This window comes from Cetorhinus maximus, chromosome 4 (assembly GCF_964194155.1).
Source record: "Cetorhinus maximus chromosome 4, sCetMax3.hap1.1, whole genome shotgun sequence".
NCBI classification, from domain to species: Eukaryota; Metazoa; Chordata; class Chondrichthyes; order Lamniformes; family Cetorhinidae; genus Cetorhinus; species Cetorhinus maximus.
In genome coordinates this window covers 119,478,785-119,505,006 of record NC_135882.1, presented here as the reverse complement: position 1 = coordinate 119,505,006, position 26,222 = coordinate 119,478,785, and positions in this window count along the sequence as shown.

The following is a 26,222-nucleotide window of genomic DNA, read 5'->3' as shown; positions in this document are numbered from 1 at the left end:
TTTGGTAATTCAGATAAGCCACATCTACAGGTTCCCCTTTATCTACCTTACTTGTTATTTCCTCTAAGAACTCTTTTAAGACCCTAGGATGCAGGCCATCCGGTCTTGGGGACTTGTCAGCCTTTAAGTCTAATAGTTTTCCCAGTACTTTCCCTAGTGATGGCAATTGTTTTAAGTTCCTCCCTCCCATTCACCTTTTGATTTTGAAAATGAGAACAGAAAATGCTGGAAATACTTAACTCAGGCAGCATCTGAGGAGAGAGAAACAAAGTTTGCATTAAGGTTGATGATCTTTCTTCAGAACTGGAAAATATTAAAGATGTTGCAGGTTTGAACCAAGTACAGAGGCAGAGAAAGTGGGGAGGGGAAGAAAGAAAAAAAGGAAGGTCTGTGATAAGTAGGAGAGATTAAATAACAAAAGGGAGGTGATGCAAGGCAAAAGGGATGGTAATGGGATATATGAAAAAACAACAGATGGGTCTAAAGAGGTATGTAACAAAAGCAGAATCATTCCTAACAGCTGCTGTCTGCAAAAAAAGGGGAGCAGTGGTTATGATCTGAAATTGTTGAACTCAATGCTAAATCTGGATGAGTGTAAATGCCTAACTGAAAGATGAAGTACTCTTCTCAAGCTTACGCTGGGTTTCATTTGAATAATATAAGAAGCCAAGGATAGAGACATCAATGGGAATGGGGCGGAGAATTAAAACAACAGGTGAGCAGAAGCTCAGGGATACAGTGTGGACTGAACTGAGGTATTTCGCAAAGCAGTTACCACACCCAATCTGCATTTGGTTCCCATAACGTAGAGAAGACTGCATTGTGAGTGGTGAACACAGTATACTAAATTATATGCAGAAGCAAATTGCTATTTCATCTGGAAGAAGTATTTAGAGTCCTGGACAGTGCTATAGGAAGGAGAGGTGTTGAAGGTGATTGAAGAGCAGACTAGGGTGTCACAGAGGGAATGGTCCCTTCAGAATGCTGACTGGGGAGGGGAAGATGTGTTTGGTGGTGGCATTGTGCTGGAGGTGCAGAATGGCAAAGGATAATATTGAATGTGGAGGCACGAGGTGGAAGGTGAAGACAAAAGCAACTCTATTGTGGTTCTGGGAGGGAGAGGAAAGGGTAAGAGTAGAAGTGCAGGAAATGTGATGGATATGGTCAAGGTAGAGAGAAATACTCAGTCAAGGTAAAAGGAAGTCATATTGGAAGGATTGACATGGAGGGTGGCAACATCAGAAGTGATACAATGGAGATGGAGAAACTTGGGAGCATGGAAAAGTATCTTTACAGGAAGCAAGGTGAAAGAAAGTGTAATAAAAGGTAGCTGTGGGAGTCAGTGGGCTTATAGTCAACAGGCTGTTCCTAGAAATGGAGATAGAGAAGTCAGGAAGGGACGGGTTGCAGGTAGATCATATGAAGGCAAGGGAGGAATGGAAATTGGAAGCAAAGATGACATTTTAGAGTTTGGGCCCAGAGCTAAAACCAGCACTGATAGTCTTCAATTTACTAGAATAAGAGGTGAGGCGGGTGGGGGTCTGAGTAGCACTGGAACAAAGAATGTTCCACATAGCCCATAGCAACAACTTTCATTTGGAGGTAGTGAGTGGAGTCAAAGGATAGTTTTGTTAACGTAAGAACCCGTTCAGTCAGGCAGAGGAAAGTGGTGCTGGATGGGGCTTGGTTGGACATCCATTTAATACACCAGCACTAGAGAAAGACAAGTAAAGATTAACCAGTGTGATGAAAGACTGAGTGATGATGAATAATAAGTAAATTTGGATTCCTGGAGGTGAGGAGGTTAAGGAATGCTTTAATTGAAGTATTAAAAATAATGAGAAGAATTGTCAAGATAGATAAGAAGCATTTATTCTCTGGAGTGAAGAAATCCAGAAGGTGGTCCAATCTTAGAATTTAATCTAAATTGAAAAATGAATCCAAGAAGAACACACAAAGGCCTGTGAAAATATGGGACATACTATTCCAGAAGTCTACAGCCACAAATTTAATTCAGCAGTTTTAACAACAATAATTGGATTTATATGGAACCTTTAAGATAATGCTTTGCTGACGCATATTGGACAAAAATTACATAGAAGGAAAATACCTAGGAAGTAAGGCTTTAAGAGATGCAGAGAAAAGGCAGGGAATTGGGATTAAAAAGATGGAATTCATAAGAACACTGGGATCAAAATCCTGACAAGAATATTCATGAAAGATATCAGATGAATCCTTAACACCTTCACCAAATTCCTCATCAATCTGGGGTTTACATCCAGTCTATGCCTAGGATTTAATGAAACTTAAATCTGTCTCATCAAACAGTCTTACATCAACCAGTTCTGATTATATTAGCGTTTAAACTATCAACCTCTCGCCAGGATCCACACAAGCTACCGAATGAATGATAATTGTCAAGGGAGGGCTAATTCAAGGAAGAATTCAAACAACTTCATGAACTACTAATTGCTTATTAAGCATAGAATCATAATTAGCAGCTGAAACATTAAGTATATAAATAAATAATAGATAACATTAATTGGTAAATAAATAACAAGTTACAAAGGCAGTTCAATTATGTCAGTAATCAAGTATTAACTGCTTGTTGATCAAACAAGCTCTTTAGATGCTCTTTAGATAGCTGACAAACTAACAGCATTTGATGGGTTAAAACTTATAAGCTTACAGTTAGCAACATTTCCGGAACTTACATGACCTAGTCCTTATGAGCTGAGATTTGTTGTCCGTTTTACTCTGGGAGCATGATGTTAGGGTGATGAACCTCCATCTGCAGAGGTGTTATCCATTCTTCCTGGATGATCTCTTCCTAGGTAAATTCATTGTCTGCGCTCGTAGCTGTGACTGGTCTAACTAGCATAAATCTCATCTTCCTTGATCTCAGGAAAACTTGTATACCTAAGTGACACACTTATATCTGGCTGGTATAACTGTACTATTTTAACTTCTGTAACTGTTCTCACACTCGGTTGGAGATGATCTTTTCATTTTACTGAGACACCCTTTTATATATAGCATTCCCAGAACTCCTACTGTGATGAAACCCAAATACTTGAGTGGGTCGTGGGTCGGGAACTCCAGTTCCCCATGAACCTCGGGCCTCCTGCACCAGCTGGGAAATGGCCGCACATGCACAGTTCAGTTGTTTTGTGTTCTTTAAGCCAAGGAACAGCCCTACGCAGATGCGCAGAAAGGGAAAGAGAACACAATGTGAAGAGGTAGGTCAGATGACCTGGAACTGAGCGCCATTGTAGTAAATGTGCCCCAGGGAGCAGGACAAGGAAGGGGAAAAGGGAGAAAGTCCAAAACAAGGGATGGGAACATGAAGATGCCCCAAAAGGCTGTCCCAGGCAAGGGATAAAAACCAGAGGACAGAAATAGGTCCCTTAAGTGAAGTTAAAGAAAGGAGCAGAGCAATCGGCTCCAAATTCAAGAAAGAGCTCCAGGGAGCAGGCATTGAACGAAGTGGGCACGAAAGAAGCCCTGAAGGGAGCCAAAGGTTGGTGACTCTGTGCTGTGGGCCGTCGGGGCAAAGGTATTCCTTTGGAGCAGTGGTGTTCTGCTTGGCATGGCCAAAAATCTGAGACTGTGCATGGAAAGTAAAGCTTGAATGTACTCAGAGATCCAGGGAAAAGGAATCTTGGAAGGCGAGATTGAAACATTGCAAGGTGGGTCATTGTTGAAGTTGTCTGAATGGGAGTGACTTTTGAAGAGAATTCCAAGGCAAGATCTTCAGATGTGGAGATTGGAAACCCTCGTTAGAAAGGTAATATCTGAGTGAGATTGGTTGGCTCACAATGTGGTTGTTGAGAAATCCATGGAGTCTATTTTGGTCACATCTGTTAGTTATTGTGTAGTATGGCGTGTCTGACCACAGTTTGCCTGTTAATTCACACATACCTCATACTTACCCTAAATGTTAGATTATCAGATAGATGTTGTAAATTGTTTTATCTTCCTGAAATGGTATAGTAAAGGTTATTTTTGTTTGTTAAAAACTCATGGAATCTTGTGGCTTTATTCACTTATTAAGCATCCTGAATCTCAAACTTTATCTACTTTAAACAAAACATTGTTGGTCCCTAACCGGATCTTTCCCCAAGTCCCGGGGCCTGGCCAAGCATCATAATACTACACTTTCTACTACAAAAACTATTAAATTAAGTAGAACTAAACTAAGCAGTACTGAGGACTAAGTCAGAGAAATTTAGTGTAAAAATACCATATTATATATTCTTATTTTCCAAAGAAATCTCAATGATATTGACAAATCTGAGTGACATGTTAGAAAAGATGAGCCCTTCTGGTAGCAATCACATCACACCCTGTTGATGCCCTCATGACCTCCAAATCAATGAAACCCCAGAGCCTAAGGATGCCAGTTTACATATGTTCTCCCTAACTTCCCCAGTTCTTTGCTTACAGAGTCCCAATAAGACAGAATGTCCTCAACAAGCATCTCTCACCCTGTGATCTTGAAGGCTTGTCTTCTATTCCTGGTAAGAAATATTTTGTCTTATGAGCTTCCATGTTTAATTAGCATTAGTCCTTTCCACTTCTCAGCTGTCAATGTGGCCACTGACTCCAATTTAAGGACAAAATTAAGGCATTTCTTAGATTTCTTTTGTGATATGTCACTAGCAAGGTCAGCATTTATTGCCTATCCCTGATGGCCATGATAAGGTGGTGATGAGCTGCCTTCTTGAACCACTGCAGCCCATGCAGTGTAAGTACATCTACAGTGCTGTTAGGGAGCGATTTCCAGGATTTCGACCCAGCGACAGTGAAGGAGCAGCAATATAGTTTCAAGTCAGGATAGTGTGTGACTTGGAGGGTACCTTGTAGATGGTGGTGTTCCCATGTACCTGCTGTCCTTGTTCTTCATGGTGATGAATGTTGCAGGTTTGCTAGGTGCTATTGAAGGAGATTTTTGTTGTCATTGCAGTGCATTTTATACATATGGTACACACTGCTGCCACTGTGCACTGGTGCAGCAGGGAGTAATTGTTCAAGGTGATGGAAGGGGTGCCAATCAAGCGGGCTGCTTTGTCCTGGGTGGTATTGCATTTCTTGATAATTGTTGGAGCGGTATTCATCCAGGTAAGTAGGAACTATTCATTCACACACCTGACTTGTGACTTGTAGATGGTGGCAGGCTTTGGAGAGCCAGGAAGTGAGTTACACATCACAAAATTCCCAGTCTCTGCTCTTGCAGCTACAATATTTATAGTGCTGATCCAGTTAAGTTTCTTGTCAATAAGTCCCGTGGATGTTGATGGTGGGGGATATTCAGCAATGGGAATATAGTTGAATGTCAAGGGAAGTTGATTAAGCTCTTTCTTGCTAGAGATGGTCATTGCCTGGCACTTGTGTGACACAAATGTTACTTGCCATTTATCAGCTCCAGGTTGAATGTCATCCCAGGGTATCTGAGGAGTTGTGAATGGAATTGAACATTGTGCAATTATCAGCAAACATCCCCACTTCTGACTTTATGATGGAGTGAAGGTTATTGATGAACCAACTGAAGATGATTGGGCCTAGGACACTACCCTGAAGAACTCCTGCAGAAATATCCTGTGGTTGAGATGATTGGCCTCCAACAATCACAACCACCTTCCTTTCTTTTTTTAATTCATTCTAAGGATATGTATCCAGTGGCTACTCCAGCATTTATTGTCCATCCTTAATTGCCCTTGAGAAGGCGGTGGTGAGCTGGCTCCTTAAGCCGTTGCAGTCCATGTGGCGTAGGTACATCCACAGTGCTGTTAGGACAGGAGTTTCAGGATTTTGACCCAGCGACAGTGAAGGAATGGCGATATATTTCCAAGTCCAGATGGTGAATGGCTTGGAGGGGCACTTCCAGGTGGTGGTGTTCCCATCTATCTGCTGCCCTTGTCCTTCTAGATGGTAGGAGTCATGGGTTTGGAAGGTGCTGCCTAAGGAGTCTTGGTGAATTCCTGCAGTGCATCTTCTAGATGGTACACACTGCTGCTACTGTGCATCGGTGGTGGAGGGAGCAAATGTTTGTGGATGTGGTGCCAATTAAGTGGGCTGCTTTGTCCTGGATAGTGTCAAGCTTCTTGAGTGTTGTTGGAGCTGCACTCATCCAGGCAAGTGGAGAGTATTCCCATCATACTCCTGACTTGTGCCTTGTAGATTATGGGCAGGCTTTGGGGAGTCAGGAGGTGAGTTACTCTTCATAGGATTCCTAGCCTCTGACCTGCCCTTGTAGCCACAGTATTTATATGGCTAGTCCAGTTCAGTTTCTGGACAATGGTAGCCCCTAGGATGTTGATAGTGGGAAATTCAGCGATCGTAATGCCATTGAATGTCAAGGGGCAATGGTTAGATTCTCTCTTGTTGGAGGTGGCCATTGCCTGACACGTGTGGCATAAATGTGACTTGGCACTTGTCAGCCCAAGTCTGGATGTTGACCAGATCTCACTGCATTTGTCCATGGATTGCTTCAGTGTCTGAGGAGTCATGAATGGTGCCGAACGTTGTGCAATCATCAGTGAACATTCCCACTCCTGTCCTTATGATGGAAGGAAGGTCATTGATGAAGCAGCTGAAGATGGTTGAGCCTAGGGCACTACCCTGAGGAACTCCTGCAGTGATGTCCTGGAGCTGAGATGACTGACCTCCAACAACCATAATGATCTTCCTTTGTGCTAGATATGACTCCAACCAGTGGAGAGTTTTTCCCCCGATTCCCATTGACTCCAGTTTTGCTAGGGCTCCTTGATGTCACATTCAGTCAAATGTGGCCTTGATTTCAAGGACAGTCACTTTCACCTCACCTCCACAGTTCAGCTCTTTTGTCCATGTTTGACCAAAGTTGTAATAAGGTCAGAAGCTGAGTGGCCCCAGCTAGGTACAATTCCAACCAGTGGAGAATATAATATATTGTAGAGTTCTCTCTTCTGCCATCTCTGTTGTGGAGGTGTAAGTAAAGTGCTTCAACATGACTACTTGCATTTGAGAACGTGTGAGCTTTTTCTCAGTGCAGTGCCGATAGATGATGATGAGGATGAGATGAAATTCTTCTCTACATTTCAATTGAGAAATTATGGACCAAAGAACATTGTGACACACTTTTGGAATTCCTAAACTTGATTTTGAGGAAGTTTGATCAGGTTGGAAGATTGCTCCATGTGCATGTCAGATTCATAAACAGTTCAGTGAGTTGGCATGGTATGTAATTGAAAAAAATTGCAAAGAAGGCTTATTTGGGGACAATGGGGGAATTCAACCCTTACAAAGAGGGCTATGTTTAATTACAAAGAGGTTTAATTACAAATAAAGCTTCCACATTTGGCTGAAAAAGAACATAATAAAAGATGAGGATAAAGTAAATGTTTTCCTCACCAAGGTGGGGGCTGATGCTTTTGATGTAGTGCCTAACCAATGCTGTCTGAAAGACCCCAGTACTCTGGAATATGCTGAAATGAATGAGATTCTGGACTCTGAATGTGGCATAACTGATAATGAAATTGCACCTGGGAGTTGCAGTCCTTCAAAGGAAACAGTTGCCAAGTAAGGCTGTTACATGATTACATCCTTGAGTTAAAGAAACTCTCTCACCACTGTGGATCTGGCACAAACTTAGAAATCAGCCTTAGAGACAATTTCAAGAAGGACTAAAAAAACAAGAAAATCCAAGCCAAGCTTTTGAGTAAAGACTGTAAGCTGACATGAAAGAAGGCTTGCAATGATGTCATGACCATGGAAGTAGCAGAAAGAGACCTTTGCAAATTGCAAGGAAGTTCTGTTGCTGAGCTAGCAGGGGAGGTTCATCAGATTTTAGTGAGATCCAGGCTATGGCAGCCAAGTTCACAGATTCAGAGTCAGAAATGTTGATGTTACCCCTGCCATGGTAGCCACCATCTAAAAGCCCCCATTTCCAGTCAAAGTGTTATGCCGGTGGGAAAGTCCATCATATCCAGATATCCAAGAGCAGAGAAACAATAACGCTTCAGGTTATGGTAAAGCATCAGCTCACAGCAATGCACCAGACCGAGGTTGTGGTAGATCTAAAGTTAATTCCTCAAATGATAGATATGGAAACAGAAAAGCCTCCTTAGACAGCACCTTGCAAACCCACGACTGCTACGTTTTAGAAGGACAAAGGCAGCAGATACATCGGAACACCACGACCTGGAAGTTCCCCTCCAAGCCACATACCATCCTGACTTGGAAATGTATCGCTGTTCCCTTACTGTCGCTGGATCAAAATCCTGGAACACCCTCCCTAACAGCACCTACACCACATGGATTGCAGTGGTTCAAGAAGGCATGTCACCACCGCTTTCTCAAGGGCAATTAGGGATGGGCAATAAACGCTGGCCTAGCCAGCAATGCCCACATCCCATGAATGAGTAAAAAAAAAGACTCAGAGAGCAAGAAAAATAGCCTATGGAAGATGAAAATAAATAGGGCTGAAGACAGAATTCCAAAGGTTGTGGTAGAAACGGAGATTCACAGCTTCCTTTCATTGTTGATATAGCTGCGCAGTGCCTGTTATCTCAGAAGGAAAACACAAGAAATCCCTAAGTCACATTCCCTTACACAAAACTGCTGTGAAATTGATTTGTTATTCCAATAACAGTACTCCAGCTTTAGGTCAAATTAGTGTTAGGGTGGAATATCATGATACATCCAATTGCTTGCTATTGATATGAGTAAGTGGAAACAAAGTCTCCCTGATGGAAAGGAATTGGCTTAAGAAGATACACTTCAACGGAGCCAAATTATTCACAGTAAGGATCAGTAAGAATATGTCTGGCAGTGAGAAAGTACCAGGAGAGCACAAAGCGGTCATTAAGCAAGGAAGACCAAATGATAAAATTAGGCATCACAAGGCCAAAGTCAAGTCAAAGGACAATGTACAGCTGAGATTTTGTAAGGCTAGGCCAGTGCTGTATGCACAGTTAGAAGCCATAAATAAAAAACTGAATAGATTAGAAAGAACAGGGGTAATTAAGAAGGTGAAGAGCAGTGATTGGGCTGCATGCATTATGACAATTTAGAAAGCAGACAGGGCCGTTCAGGTTTGTGGAGATTTTAAATTTACGGTAAATAAGGTGACTGAGAATGATACTTACTGCCTACTAGTTAAGATTTATTTTCTAATTTTGCTAATGGAAAGGTGCTCACTAAGAAGGATCTGTCAAATGCATATTTGCAGTTGGAATTAACTGACAAGAGCAAATTCTACCATTCATAAACACAGAGTTGTCCTGGTTTGAAGGAATACCATTTGGGGTGTCTACTGCTCCCACAGTGTTCCAGAGCATCATGGACCAGGTATTATGTGGAATGAAGGGAGTATGCCATTTCTTAGATGACATTCTAATTAACAGTAAGACAGAGAACGAGCAAATTGTAAGGTTGAACAAAGTCCAAGTCAACTTCAAGAGTATGGCAACAAAGCTAAAAATCACAAGTGCTTCATGATGTCTAGTGTAACCTGGGTCACCAAAAGTATCCATCCAAAGAAGGTGAAGGTATCCATCCAAAGAAGGTTGGGGGATTTTGAAAGCAAAGAGACCAGAGAGCAAAGAACAACTTAAAACTTTCATAGGGATTGTTGTGTGTTATTCTAAGTTCATCCCCAACTTAGCCAATATGTTCACCCCATTGTATCAACTGCTCAAAGATAGAGTAGATTGGGAGTGGTGTGTGGAGTGTCAGAAAACACTTGTAGAAGTGAAGGAGGTACTGATTAGTGATGTTGTTTTGACCCACTATAATTCCAAGAAACAATTATTTTTGTGTGTGTAATGCCTCACTACAAGGATTAGGTGTGTTATCTCACACAATGGAAGACGGTATGTGGAAGCCTGTAGCATATGCTTCATGTAATGAAGTCAGAGCAAAATTACTCAAGTTGAGAAAGAGCCATTAGCAATCATATATGGGGCAGAATTTTTAGGTCAGGTGTATAGCACATGATGACGTTGGGCGAGCGTCCCGATGCCATCCCGTGCTCACGCGATATTTTGGTCGGCGGGCACGCACAAAAGTCAGAAGCATGCCCACCAACAATTAAGGCGGCAATTAAGTCCTTTAAAGTTCCAATTGTCCCCGATTTTTCGTGGTCCGTCCAACCTTATGGTTGGCAGATGGGCGAACCTGCCAGGGGGACTTTGCATTTTTGATGAAACCTCATCCAAGGGCGGGATGAGGTTTGCGTTATTACATTAAAAAAATGTATGGACAGAATTTTCATCATGTGTATGTTCAGGTGACTGATTCTGATGCGTGGACATTTTTTCCAGATTTTAAAATCTTTATTTATTGCTATTAAATTCTTCAGCTCCCTGAGGCAGCTTTCTGCCTTCAGGGAGCTTTCATTCTGCGCTCCCTCGCGCCCGTGTTTATGTCAGCGCCCGTCCTCCTCCCACCCCACCCTGGTAGCGCTGAGCATTTCAGCACATGTTTCACACTGGCTGACCTTTAATTGGCCATCCAGCATGAAATCGCGGTTGGGGGCCGATCGCATGCGGCAGTCCATTCCCCAGCCACTCCCGGGCCTGCCGATCATGCCCGCACACCAACCTAAAAATCCTGATGTTACAAAATTCCACAAATACTTGTATGGTAGGCAGTTCTATTTGTTAACTGACTACCAAGTGTTTTGATGAGGTTTTACTTACTTTATGAGTGACTTGAAGATAGTATATAGCTTTGCTTCAGGCTATTTATTTAAAACTACTTAGAAAGACCTCACGGTAAGTACATTGTTCCCTGGAGAACACAGACTGTTCTGTGTCTTCATCTTTAGGAATCTCTTTGACCTCTGACCCCGATGTCATGCTTACATCATCATTAACATTATTGTCTCATTAACATAACCATTAACCCTTTACTCTATATCTCCCCCCAAGTATAGCCTCAAAACTGTTACATTATTTTGTTAAACTATTTACATTGCATTCCGCCCATCTGTTAAAAACAAATACGGTTTAGAGTTTCCATCCAAATCCTACCTCTGCCCACTTCCCAAGAAAGAATGAAGAAAAAAAATTGATTTCTCCTAGGAAATCATCAAGATGAAATGCTGTATTTCCAAAAATCCTGGACTTCAAAATGTTTGGAAGTCAGTTCCAGCTTTCTCCCCATATAGTGCTTTAGATCTGCAAAATTGTTTAAAATGTCCGGTCTTGCCACAGAGAAAGCATTTGGCTCCCCCTGCTGAGCAGTCTTCACAGTGGTACTGTCTTTTGGAATTGCATCTGGAACATTTTAACATAGGTGTAAGGGTTCTCCCCACCCCTTTGGAGGTTTTGGCAGGCTTTTTCATGGACTTTTCAGTGGGTGGTGCTCCCAACTTTGGGCCTACATACTGGATCGACCACTCCCAAGCTTCGATGTCTCCCTGAAGTATGCCCCAATTCTGCTGTCGCAGCTCTGCCTGCCTTACCAACTGTTTGTCCTTGTCTAATGTTAAACCCTATTTGGTTTGCAAAAAGTCCAACAGCAGATGGTGAGCACACTGACTACTGATGCGGTCACAAATTAAATCATGCTTTAAAGCCCTGTAGCCGCAACTATTAGCCAGTTGATGCAAGTTGTTAATAAATATATCAATGGATTCACCCAGCCTTTGGCTCTTCTGATTGAATCTTGACCGTTCAATGACCAGATTCTTCTTTGGGCTGAAGTAATTAGCAAAACCTCCTCAAAGGACACCGAGGTTTCCTTGACTCTTTGTCTCGCCAGGGCATCATCAGCTATGGCCCCAATTCATATAAAGGTTACAGACCTTTCCTTGAAAGCCCAGAGCTGTTCAACACCTTTCAAACCATCTCTTCCAGGGTTCCCATTGTTGTCCTTGCTACAGATCCTAGATTCATAGACTCATGGACGCTTACAGCACAGAAAGGAGACCCATCATATTCACGCCAGTCAACAAATATCTAATCTACTAATCCCATTTCCAAGCGCTTGGCCCGTAGCCCTGGACGCTATGGCAACGCAAGTGAATATCTAAATACTCCTTAAATGTTACAAGAGTTTCTGACTCAACCACCCTTTCAGGCAGTGAGTTCCAGACTCCCATCACCCTCTGGGTGAAAAAATTTCTCCTCAACTCCCCTCTTAGCTTCTACCTCTTACCTTAAATCTATGCCCCCTGGTTATTGACCACCCTACTAATGGAAAAGTGCTTTCCTATCCACCCTATCTATGCCCCTCATAATGTTATGCACCTCTATCAAGTCCCCTCTCAATCTTCGCTGCTCCAAGAAAATAACCCCAGCCTATCCAATCTTTCCTCATAGCTCAGACCCTCCAGCCCAGGCAGCATCCTGGTAAATCTCCTCTGCACCCTCTACAGTGCAATCACACCCTTCCTATAATGTGGTGACCAGAACTGCACGCAGTACTCCAGTTGTGGCCTAACCAGCGTTTTATACAGTTCCAGCATAACCTCTCTGCTCTTGTATTCTATGACTCAGCTAATAAAGTATCCCATATGCCTACTGAACCACCTTATCTACCTGCCCTGCTACGTTCAGGGATCTATGGATATGCACACCAAGGTCCCTCTGATCTTCAGCACTTTCCAGGGTCCTCCTATTCATAGTGTAATCCCTTGCCTCGTTAGCCCTCCCCAAGTGCATTACCTCACACTTTTCTGGGTTGAATTCTATGTGCCACTGCTCTGCCCACCTGACCAGTCCATTGATATCCTCCTGCAGTTTACGGCTATCCTCCTCACTATTTAGAGATGATACTTTCGTTAAACCCATACTGGTGTTAAGGAAAAACAATTTTTCTGTGTGTAAATTACCCTGATCGTATCAGTAATATATGTTTTAGTTGTGATTACAGTAACAACTAATTTGCAACCCAACTTGTTAAATTTAAGTTATTGTTGTTTCATCATATGTTTCATCATATTGTAATCTGAGAAATTATGTACATGTACCATTTTATATTTTAACGTATAAGTTGTTTCTTTCAAGTGGGGAGGGAGTGTAGTATACTGTAGTGCTCTCTCTGCTGCCCTTTCTGATGGTGAGGTGTAAATAAAGTGCTTCAACATGGCTGCTTACAGTTTAGCATGTGTGACTTTTTTCTCAGTGCAGTACGCAACAGAGAGTTTTCTGCTTGATTCCGATTGACTTCAATTTTGCTAGTGCTTCTTGATGCCACACTCAGTCAAATGCTGCTTTGATTTCAAGGACAATCTCTCTCAACTCCAGAATTCAGCTCTTTTGTCCATGCTTGAACCAAGACTGTAAGAGGTTAGGAGCTGAGTGGCCCTGGTGGAACCCAATGCAAGCTGCCATAATAGAGTAGGCTCAATGAGATAAGTGTTTTTTTTCTACTAGTGACAGAATAGAAAGACTTAATGTAAGCTTAGTGGCATGTAGACAAAAATGGTATTCCAATGTATCCAGAGATAAGACCCATGAAACACGATTTGTTAATGACAGGAGTAGTGCCATTAGAGGTGGAGTGGGAAAAAGCCACGACTCCACAATCACTTTGAGGCCAACCAGCTTTATATGTCAGGACTCAGCTAAAACTGTAAATAACTTACTTAGCTTTTAGATTCCCGATCATGATCATGTTGTCCTTTTGAGTCTGATATGAGATTTAAGGTGACATTGGAAGACATTGGCTAGGCTGTGCCAAGTTGCCCAAATCTGACTTTGACTTCCTAATCCTTCAACCTAAGCTCTGCCCCAGTTAATGGGAGAAAATTTACGTTTAACACCATCCATAATGAGACAGGCATATGGGAAAAATATTCTTTATGGGCAGAAACTTCCCCCTGTCGGGGGGCTTGTACAGGGGCGGACGTGAACCCAATTGGCGCTCCCAATCGGGGCCACGCCGCCATTTTATGTGGGCGGGCCAATTAAGGCCTGCCCAGCGTGATGCACACCCGGAAGCGCTAAGCGCTCCCTGTGCGGGCAGGGGAGATTCCCTGATTTGGGGACTGTGCGCGAAAGAGCACAGAAATCTCCCTGAGGCACAGAGCTGCCTCAGGAAGACTAAGTTCAGAATGTAAGTTTTTATTAAAGTCAGAAAAAAATTATTTAGACATGTCCCCTCATGTCTCAGCATCACATGAGCTGGGATATGCTTATCAAATGTTTGAAAATTCTTTAATTAATAAACCCTTCATGAAACCTCATCCTGCCCGTGGATGAGGTTTCATGAAAAATGTAAAGGCCGCTTGGGCTCTTCGCCTGCCCACCAACCTTAAGGTTAGATGGGCAGCTCAGGTTATTGTTTTAATTGATATTTAAATGGCTTTAATAGGCCTTTGACAGTTCGGTGGGCGCACAGCCCAAATCTAAATGACATGTGGTGACGTCGGGACGCCCGCTCGACGTCACTGCGCATCATTTTACGCATCAGCAAGCGGGCCCCGCCCCCGCTCGCTAACCTGAAAATTCTTCCCTATGAATTTTGTAGAATTAGCAAATTTTATAGTGGGCATAGATGTTCATATTCTGGCCTGTCAAATGTCCAAGTGTGATATTGTCACAGAAATTCTTAGCAGAAAGAAGTTATAATCAGTAATGAAACACCATGTCAAACATTTTGAGCTAATTTGTCCTTCTGGTGTGCCAGAGGCCACTTGATCACATCAGTTCTTTGAGTTACTTGAGCCTCACTGTCATCAATCATACAGAATCTGTAATGTCAAGCATGGATTTTCAGCTGAAATAGAATCATGTACAAAAGCAAAAGCTTGAAAATCTTGGTACAGGAATAAAAGTTTAAGCATGCAGCTCTGTCACCAAGAAATTCACAAACAGATGGGTTAGTAAAGTAAGACTATAGGGATTAACATCTGTTTGGAGCTGAGAAGTGAGCCACACCTCCGTATATTAGAATACCATGATACTGGAGACAGACATCTTCAAATACTGGTGTGAAGGTGGTAATGGTAACCTACACAGGACCAAACTTACTCAAAAGAGCATTCAAAACAAAACAATTCAGAGAAAATGATCAAAACAGAAGCTGCATTTCAATAAAAAAATACTTTTGACATCCAATGTAATTGGTGTTAAATGAATGCAAAGCAACATGTATGACAGATGGAATTCAAGGACTGTGAAGGGTGAGGCAAAGACTCATCATTCATACATTGTACAGACAGCAGATGGGATACCCAAACACTGCTCTGTAATGCAGACATTCAGTGAAAACTAAGGGTAGGGAAATTTGCAGGCTATCCAACTACTGGGACAGGCATAACTCCTCTTCCAGCAGTAAATGAAGTCCCTCCAGGATCAGCATTACTGCATGCATCAGGGATTAGTACTGGCCTGACAACAGGCAACCCAACAGAATGAGCCAACTTTTAATTTACTGTATAGAAAAAGAATGACAGCCCTAAATGTGTAGCCCCATGGATCATAGAAAAACTACACTTCCCCTCTCAACATTGAAGAAGTCTGTGTAAGCAGTAACATACAGAGATTGTGAATCACATTTCAATTGTGTATGTAGATCATTTAGACCTGAGATGAGGAGAAATTTCTTCATTCAGAGCGTTCTGAATCTTTCACCCCAGATTGTCGTGAATGCTCCATTGTTGAGTATGTTCAACAAAGGTTGAGATAGACAAATTGTTGGACTCTCAAGGAATCAAGAGTTACAGGGAGCAGGCGGAAAAGTGGAGTTGTGGCTGTGATCGTATTGAATGGTGGAGCAGGCTCAAGGAGCTGTAAGTTCTATTCCTGCTCCTATTTCCTATGTTTTTATGATTATAGCAACACTCAAAATCATAGAAGTGCAGGAAAAACTGTAAACACCCAAATACAGTACGCTGAACAATATATATCAATGTTCAACACTAGCAATCAGAAGATTAATTAATTTATTTGTAAATGGATTTGCAGATAACATGGTTGGTGTTTTATGTTGGAAGTGAACATTATAGAGATGTTAATTATTGAAAGTTTTGACTGTTGAGGTCAGTGATGTTATTGTACAGCTTGTGTCGTTTGTTAAAGGCAGCCAGTATTTTATAGATTTCCTGTATTGTTAATCTTAAAAGACATATTTAATGGGTCTTTTGCCTATTATTAGGTGAAGTGCTGCCACTTTGTGGACATCTAAGCTACTTTATGATGAGTGCATATCGATGGTTGGCTCTTACCATATCCTTCATAGATTTTTCTTAAGGCTGTATCTAAAAGTGGTATGACATAAGAAATAATTTTATTGCAATTATCTATTTAAAACATTGAACACATAATGATAAGAACACTTCTATATTGAATTTGGCACAAACTAGCTACAGAACACAAAAGGAAATTTTCAAAGAGCCATCTTGACTTTCTTTGGGGCAATTTTATTATCAAATAGAAACTTTAACATGAGAGTCTCCAAAGGAATATTGCATATTATTTTAATATGCTGTAAGATTTACACCATCTTACACTTGGCATTATCAGTGTTTGCAAGCTCAGTAAACCATCAATAAGCATACAACTGTCAAATGAAGTTAGGGATGCACAAAAAGCCAGATTTGTAGGAATTGAATTCTTGAATTCTTGGAAAACTGTAGAGTTGGAGGCAGTTACAAATATAAGCAGCAGCGAGGCCAAGAAGGGATTTGAACACAAGGAAGAGAATTTTAAATTAGAGGTGGTGGAGGATCAAATCCCTACCTACATCAGTGAGCACAGGAGTGATGGGTGAGTGGAACTTGGTTCAGTTTAAGATTACAGCCAACAGGGTATTAAATGAACTGAAGGTTTCAGAGGGTAAAGGATGGGAGATCAACTAGGACAGAATTGGAACACTTGAGCCAAGATGTGGTAAAAGCAAGAATGAAGATTTCAGCACAAGATAGGCTGAGGCTAAAGCAGAATAAAAAGTGGTCGAAGTAGTTGGTCTTTATGATAGGTGTGACATGGAGTTGGAGAGTTAGCATGGGATCAAATGGAAACTAGGGCCAGAATTTTCCCATTGACGTGCGGGGGTGGGACCCGCACCCTGACGTGTAAAATGACGCGCGGTGACATCGGGCAAGGTCCAAACGTTATCGCGTGCCATTGCGATATTTCATTGGGCAGGTACGCAATGATATCCAATGCACGTCCACCATTAATTTATGGGCCACTTAAGGCCCTTGAGGTGCCGATCGATGGCGATTTTTCGGCGCCCATGCGATCTTCAGATCAGCACACAGGCACAACGGGCAGGTGGGTAGGACATATTTGTATAAACCTCATCCATGGGCGGGATAAAAGGGCTCAGTGGGGTCGCAAGTGTGCACAGTCAAATATTGATGTTTCAAAGTTACTGATCCTTGCCTGTGTGATCTGTAATACTTCAAAACACATACCAGCTGCTTGAACTAGACTCAACCTTCAGGTCAGCACTCTGCAGTGAAGAATCTTTTTTGGGCCTGCAGGTTTCAGGAAGCCTTCCCTTACCCTGGGAATGGGAGATGAACTCTCCACTGGAGGCACCTCCTGTGAGGGGGAAGGGAAGGCTAGAAGGGAGAGGAGGCCAGGAGTGAACATTCAGCCTCCAGGGGAGCCACCTTTGGGAGGACAGGCACAGGCACAAGGGGTGCAGGGCCAAGAGGTAGCCCAAGGCGGAAAGGGCTGCAGAAGACGCCACTATCCTGCTGCCAGGGTATACAGGCAGCGATGCAACTGCTTCAATATGTCTGAGGTGCAGTGCCGAAGGAGGCTCCGTCTCTCAAGAGAGATGGTCAACTATATCTGACAGATGATTGGGCCTGAGGTCTCCGCGAACTGTATGGGTGGACACCCCATGCCAGTAGCTCTAAAGGTCACAGCTGACCTCAACTTCTATGCCTCTGGCTCCTTCCAGGCCTTGGTGGGTGATCTTTGCGGTGTCTCCCAATCAGCTGTTCACACTTGTATCAAGTAGGTTACAGACGCTCTGTTCAGGCGTGCATTGGCCTTCATCCACTACCTTTGGGACCAGGCAAGCCAGACACAGCGAGCCAGAGGCTCAGTGGCCATTGCTGGCTTCCCCCATGTCCAGTGTGCAATAGACTGCACACATGTGGCCATCAAGGCGCCAGCAGGTGAGCCCGGTTCCATTCGTCAACAGGAAGGGCTTCCACTCCATGAACGTGCAGATAGTGTGTGACCACAGGATGCTGATTCTACAAGTCTGTGCAAGGTACCCAGGCAGCTCCCACGACACCTATATCCTCAGACACTCCCAGGTGCCGGGGCTCTTCAGTGCTCCAGCCCGGCTTGATGGATGGCTGCTGGGTGACAAGGGCTACCCCCTCAGAAGGTGGTTCATGATGCCTCTCCGCCATCCAAGATCAGAAGCTGAGCAGTGGTACAATAGGAGCCATGCCTCCACAAGGGCTGTGGTGGAGAGAGCCATTGGTCTTCTCAAGATGTGCTTCCGATGCCTGGACCGCTCAGGGGGCGCACTCCAGTACCCCCCAGATCATGTGACAGTGATAGTGGTTGCATGCTGCACTCTCCACAATCTTGCGCTGGAAAGGGGGGATGCTGTGGACAATGAAGATGTAGACGCAGTGGCTGCGGCTCCACATGATGAGTCCAGCAATGAGTACGAGGATGATCACGCACAGGGAAATGCTGAGGGGGTAGACGCTGACCCAGGCATACTCCAGGGAGGCAGGGACACCTGGGAGGCTTTAATCCAATGAACCTTCAGCTAGCACACCACATATGGACCTCCAGGACAAGCCTGGGCTGCAGGCTCCATACTTGGTACCTAAGTGAAAAATCAGACTGGATAGGAACGTTAACTAAGGGCCTTGTTAATAAAGCTGAATGCCCCACAAATCACTCATAACATTATTGGTAACCATCCACCTGCAGAAGAAAAGAGGCACCCTCAGCCATGGTGACATGTCTGAATTTAATATTATAGCCAAAGGAACTTAAGAAAACAAAATGACAAAGGTGTTAAAAATCACACCAACTCATAAAGACCTCATTGCGGGCCAACAAAAAAGCACCAGTGATAAACCCGTGGTGTGCCTAAGGTGCCTTATGTTTACGTTTTCGGGTGCTACGTCTTGGTGCTGCCCCCTCGCTGGGAGTGGCATCTGAGACAGCCTGTTCACTCTGCTGTCCTGTTGGCCTCGATGATCTTGGTGATTTTCCTTTGGCCCATGGAGCCTGTGCTGGCCCCACCTGGGAGGGAGCTGCCAGTCCCACAGCTGGCATCTCCCCAGTTGTCGCAGCTTCATCGGATGCAACGATCACTGGCAGAGGGGTGGAGGAGCTGCCACCCTCATTTGGAGCGCCCTGAGAAGAGCCCGCAGAGACGACAGGCAGCTGCTGCGCCGGTGTGAGGTCGCTTCGGACCTCCCTGCTCATTGTGGATAAGCACCGAGCTGGGAAACTTGGAGTTCAGGCCATCTCCCATACTGGCACTGACCAGCTGTGAGTGCTTGCTGGTTTGAGCACATTCCAGGAAGCCCTGACTCGTCTCCTAGAGGAGTCTCTCCACGAGAGTTGCCACTCTCTCCATGGAGGATGCATGGTGCTCGGCCATGAGGCTCATTGCATCGGCGCTCGTCTGCGTGAACTCCTCCACCATGGACACCAAGCCAAGCATAGCCACATGTATCTCCCCCAGATGCTCCCGCACACCTGGCTGCATTTCCTGCATTTACTCCGTCGCGGACGACTCCAGAGGCACATCATCAGCCACCGACTCAACACGTATCTGGTCCCCTGCAATCCTCTGACTGCTGGCGCCATCGGCACTCTCTGTCTCTGCCAGCTCCTCCAGCGACTGTGAAGTGCCCTCACCGCTGTGCCCCGGGACACTAGCCGATGTTCTAATTCCCACCGAGGTGCTCGTATCTGCGCTGGTGCCTGCCTGGCAGAGATGGTGTGACGCTGGTGAGTCCGGGACTTCAAGGTTCTCAGCTATGAGAGGGGGCACCTGTGCCTCCTTCTCCCGGCCCTGCTCCGCTGATGCTGAAAGGAAGAACAATGACATTGGATCAGTTAACGTGGAGACAATGTCAATGTGCATCCCTATGCCCCGGATCATTATGCGCTCATCCTTCCATAAGCAATGGTCAAGCCATATTGCAAACTTCAATCACTGAACATTCAGTACTGCCATGGCTGTTGGGAGAACAATGGTGACCTCAGTGCTGGGCAAACATACCTGCCTGTGGCACCCCAGCCTCACTGACACCGGTGGACCTGGGCCCATGGTGCCTCTCAAAATCTAGGGCCTCCTGCTCGAAGCGGCTGAGAATCGCCAACTGTGTCGGCCCTCCGCCAGTCCTCACCCACTCGGTGGCATTATGTGCATTCTTCTCCTGAAAAGGAGAGAAGAGCATTGATTAGTGCTACTTGTACCTGGACTCTCTTCACGCACGGCCCACCCCAACCAGAGTGGGACATTGCAGGGCTCCAGTACCTCCTCACCCCGCTGCTGCCGAACACTCACACAAAGATGCTAGCCCTGTTCCTCGCCATCCCCACTCCCTTGGCCAAATGCTACCTACATCACATTAGGCACCAGACGGTCTAACCTTCCATAGCAAGAAGGCGCAAGCACGTGGAGCGCAGAGGACAGCAGATCGATCAGTGCCACGCCACCTTGAAGCTCCCCTCCCAGCATGTCATCACCCTGACTTTGACATGTCCTGGAGTTCCAGCACTGGGCCTAGGTGCAGCTCCTCCATGTTGCCCCCAAAACAGTAATGTGGGTCTCAGTGTACCACATGCTGCAGGGGCAGAACCCATCTCTTCACCACCCTCTCAGGGTGACCTCGGCATGGGCAATATCTGCTGGCCCACCCAGCGAAGGACACATGCTGTCAATGATTTAATACAGTCACTTCACTTAGACTTTGAGGGGATGGGGGGAGGCACCAGGGGGGAAAGTCGACCTGTTGGGTTATGCCAACATGGTACTCACCCTTCCCGAGTGCAACAGGCCGTTGAAACGCTTGCGACACTGGACCCAGGTGCGCCGCACCACGTTGCGGGAGCTCACCACCTCTGCCACCTCCTCCCAGGCACGTTTGGTCATGTTGGGGGGCCTCCTCCTCCCATCCTGGGGAACCAGCACCTCCCGCCGTGCTGTCACTTCCTCGAGGAGGGCAGCAAAGCAATCATCGGAAAAACGAGGGGTACAGTGCCCCCCTGCCCTACCCTCCTGCCTGGCCTGCTCACCAGCAGCTCTCTGGGGAGCCCTTCCACTGGCCATGATTCACAGCCTTTGAAAGGCTGCAGCAACTTTTTGCCATTGGACCCAGTGGTCACTGCAGACCCACCGCCGCCCACCCACTCCCGCTGTCCTCGGGAGCTGCAATTCACACTGGGCGGGCCTTAATTGGCCCACCCGCGTAAAATGGCAGCATGGACCCGATCGCAGGCAGTGATCAATCCGCGCCCACCCCCGCACCGCTCGCCTGACAGGCAAAAGATTCTGCCCACAGAGTCGCAAGGACTCCAGAGCGATGTAAAAATGGCAGGATGAACCTGATTCTGGGATTCTCACCCCAATTCCTGGCACCCCCAATTTTGATTGATACAGAATGATGGTTCAGATATTAAGCCTGCACTCCCGACCTGGTCTGGCCCAATGCGAGAGTAGGCATCTCCTAGCCCCCACAATTTTTGTGAAGTCAGACCAGCTACTCCATGACTTGTGGTTTACAGATCTCAGAGGACTTGTGAACCATAGTCTGGATTCAGGTGCCTCTTGAAAGGTAAGTTCAAAAGTCTTACCCATGCCCCCTGTGCCATCTCAATGCCAACTAAATGCCAACTCATGGCTCCCACCCACCTACCCCCAATTTCCCTTCACTCCTTCCATACCAACTCATGGCCATTCCATGCCTATTCATCCAGTACACATTATGTACAGAACTGATTAACCCCATAGCAATAATGGCATGAGTGAAACTGCTTAAAAACACCCACTCAAAATCCTTTGAAAAAAAACTGGTGGGTTCCTGCAACCCTATAAAAGTGTCAATCAAACATGCATAATCAGGCTTGGCTCAAAGTCCAGACCCAGAAAAGGATGATGTGAGTGGGACATTGTTTACACAACTGGACAGAACTGTTGACTTTGCTTGAATGTCATCTTTATGTGGTTATAGTTAGTTGTTCTCTCTGTGATCTCTTTTGTCAATGCCTCAATGTTTATTTGCACATGATAAAAAGGTGTGAAATGTTTAAAGCTTCTGTTATTGATACTTTAATTTTCTGTTGATTGACATTTTTATAGGGTTGTAGGAAGACCAGTTTTTTTCAAAGAACTTATGAATGCTTTTTTGGAAGCAGTTTCACATGTCCCATGAAAGAATAAAAAAGCCTTCTTCCTGCACTGGGAAAAGCACATCCCACCTTGCACTCACTTTGACAATGCCATCTCCAGGTAGGCTTCAGAAAGCTTGGGGGCTACCTAACCCTTCCTTGCAGCCATTTACAAGCTCCAGCTGATTCATAATTCAAGGTTTTCAAAGTCTTGAAAATAAGTAAATGCAATATCCCTTTTTACATCAGTTAATGTTTCGAGCCTTCATGGCCCTTCAGCAGAACTGAAGCATAGTTAGAAGAAGGGAGAAATATAAATTGGTTTAAGGTGGGTGGGGGGGGGGGGGGGGAGAGAGAGAGACATTGAGGGTGTGGTGATTGTGGAGATGAGCAGATAATCAAAAGATGTCACAGACAAAAGGGTCAAAGAGGTGTCGAAGGTGGTGACATTTGTCTGAGAAAAGTGCTAATTAAGAATGGAAGACAGGATATTCAAAGTACAGCTCTAGTGGGGGTGGGGTGGAAAGACTAACAAGGTTTTAGTTTAGATTTAAAAATAATGGAAATAGGTGGGGAAAGAAGAATCTATATAAATTATTGAAAAAAAAGGGGGGGGGGAAGAAACGGGGTGGGGATGGGGGGAGGGGGAGTTTAAGATCTAAAGTTGTTGAATTCAATATTCAGCCCGGAAGGCTGTAAAGTGCCTAGTCGGAAGATGAGGTGCTGTTCCTCCAGTTTGCGTTGGGCTTCACTGGAACAATGCAGCAAGCCAAGGACAGACATGTGGGCAAGAGAACAGGGTGGAGTGTTAAAATGGCAAGCGACAGGGAGGTTTGGGTCTTTCTTGCGGACAGACCGCAGGTGTTCCGCAAAACGGTCGCCCAGTTTGCGTTTGGTCTCTCCAATGTAGAGGAGACCGCATTGGGAGCAACGAATGCAGTAGACTAAGTTAGGGGAAATGCAAGTGAAATGCTGCTTCACTTGAAAGGAGTGTTTGGGCCCTTGGACGGTGAGGAGAGAGGAAGTGAAGGGGCAGGTGTTGCATCTTCTGCGTGGGCATGGGGAGGTGCCATAGGTGGGTGTTGAGGAGTAGGGGGTGATGGAGGAGTGGACCAGGGTGTCCCGGAGGGAACGATCCCTACGGAATGCCATCAGGGGGGGTGAAGGGAAGATGTGTTTGGTGGTGGCATCATGCTGGAGTTGGCAGAAATGGCGGAGGATGATCCTTTGAATTCGGAGGCTGGTGGGGTGATAAGTGAGGACAAGGGGGACCCTATCATGTTTCTGGGAAGGAGGAGAAGGCGTGAGGGAGGATGCGCGGGATATGGGCCGGACACGGTTGAGGGCCCTGTCAACGACCGTGGATGGAAAACCTCGGTTAAGGAAGAAGGAGGACATGTCAGAGGAGCTGTTTTTGAAGGTAGCGTCATCAGAACAGATGCGACGGAGGTGAAGGAACTGAGAGAATGGGATGGAGTCTTTACAAGAAGCGGGGTGTGAGGAGCTGTAGTCGAGGTAGCTGTGGGAGTCGGTAGGCTTGTAATGGATATTGGTGGACAGTCTATCATCAGAAATTGAGACAGAGAGGTCAAGGAAGGGAAGAGAAGTGTCAGAGATGGATCATGTGAAGATGATGGAGGGGTGGAGATTGGAAGCAAAATTAATAAATTTTTCCAGGTCCCGACGAGAGCATGAAGCAGCACCGAAGTAATCATCGATGTACCGGAGAAAAAGTTGTGGGAGGGGGCCAGAGTAGGACTGGAACAAGGAATGTTTCACATACCCCATAAAGAGACAGGCATAGCTGGGGCCCATGCAGGTACCCATAGCCACACCTTTTATTTGGAGGAAGTGAGAGGAGTTAAAGGAGAAATTGTTCAGTGTGAGAACAAGTTCAGCCAGACGGAGGAGAGTAGTGGTGGATGGGGATTGTTGGGGCCTCTGTTCAAGGAAGAAGCTAAGGGCCCTCAGACCATCCTGGTGGGGGATGGAGGTGTAGAGGGATTGGACATCCATGGTGAAGAGGAAGCGGTTGGGGCCAGGGAACTGGAAATTGTTGATGTGACGTAAGGTGTCAGAGGAATCACGGATGTAGGTGGGAAGGGACTGGACAAGGGGAGAGAGAAGGGAGTCAAGATAACGAGAAATGAGTTCCGTGGGGCAGGAACAGGCTGACACGATCGGTCTGCCAGGACAGTTCTTCCAGGTAAGTTTTTCCAGGTAAGTCTGTTTTTGTTTTGTTTTTGTTTTTGTTTTTGTTTTGGATTTCCAGCATCCGCAGTAGCTTTTAGCTTTTTGTTTTTATCCCTTTTTACATGTCAGCCTTGGAGTAATGGTAACACTCTCACCTCCAACTCAAGAGGATGAGGTCTCAAATCAAAATCCAGGCTAATTTAGGTTGGCACTTCAGTGAAATGCTGAAGGACTGCTACCATGTTGAAGGCATTGCCTTTCAGATAGAATGTTAAACCCCTCTACTCTCAGTTGGGCATAAAAGATACAATTTTGAATAAGAGCAGGGAGTTCCCCCTGGAACCCTGGTTAACATTTATCCATTGTTCAGCATTACCAAAATAGGTGATCTGGCCACTAACCACTATCATATTACCCTTTGTATGGTCTTCCTGTGTATAAATTGGCACTGTGATTTCCCATATTACAACAGGCACTATGCTTCAAAGTATTTCATTGACTTATTTGTTTTGGGACATCCTGCAGTTTTGAAAGGCAAAATGCAAGTCATTCTTCCTAAAAGAGACATTCACCTGTTAAATATTATGGTCCAGGCTTCTGCCAGAAATTATGCAAGCCAGAAGGGGCAAGCATAAGAAGCTTGCGACTTAAATCTGCACCAACAATGGCGTTTGGTCTGAGGCTTCCTTCAGATCCCTTCCCTCACAAGGGTCCCACATCACAGGAAAAATGACCTACTTGCATCTCACTGTAAAAGTTGCTAACAGCAGCCCATCTGTTGATCTGTAAATCTATTTATAACAAAGACATTAATATAACCATCTCAGCCACTGATTCCATGGGTCAATTTAAGAACAAAATTATGAAGTTTGTTGAGCTATGACAGGAATATTTTATTGGTCCTATTTAAAATTTTCACTGAAATTTTAAGCTCAATGTGATACACTATGATTCATGAATATCTTCTAACCACTGTCGTGGCCATTGATTTATAGACTCAATTATATATTTTTTATTCCTACTCATTAATATCAACAAGTACTGTCACTTCTGAGTTCATACAATTTTAGTGCAGCTAGAATCCACACATGTGAGAGTTAAAAAATAGAGGATGAGCATAATTCACAAATGTAATAATCTAATAACTTTTGGAGAATTGTGGTGCTACTCTTTTTAGAAAAAACTTACAGGAACATTGTTAAGTTTATTTCAACATATGGCAAATAAGATCAAACACAAAGAATACTTGAACAAATTGTAACCGTATCACCTGAAGCTCTATGTGAATATCTTATTATCCATTTTTACGTTACAATGTTAATAAGATTTGATATTCTAACACAAATCTGTAGAAAAAAAAGTGAATCCCATTCCTTTAATGCTGCATTACAGATTGTCTATGGAGGCACCCCTGACTCCAACTGCAACCATAATACAGATGCAGTTTTTATTTTATTCTTTCATGGAATGTGTGTGTTGTTGGCAAGGCCAACATTTGTAATGCATTCCAAAATGCCCTTTACAAAGTAGCGGTGAGCCGTCTTCTTGAAGCGCTGCAGTCCATATGTTATAGGTACACTGCTGGCTAGGAAGGGAGTTCCAGGTTTTTGATCCAGCTGCAGTGTGGCTTAGACGTGAATTTGCAGGTGATGGTGTTGCCACATATCTGCTGCCCTTGTCCTTCTCGGTGGTAGAGGTTGTGGGTTTAGAAGTTACTTTCAAAGGAGCACTAGTGAGTTGCTGCAGTGCATCTTATAT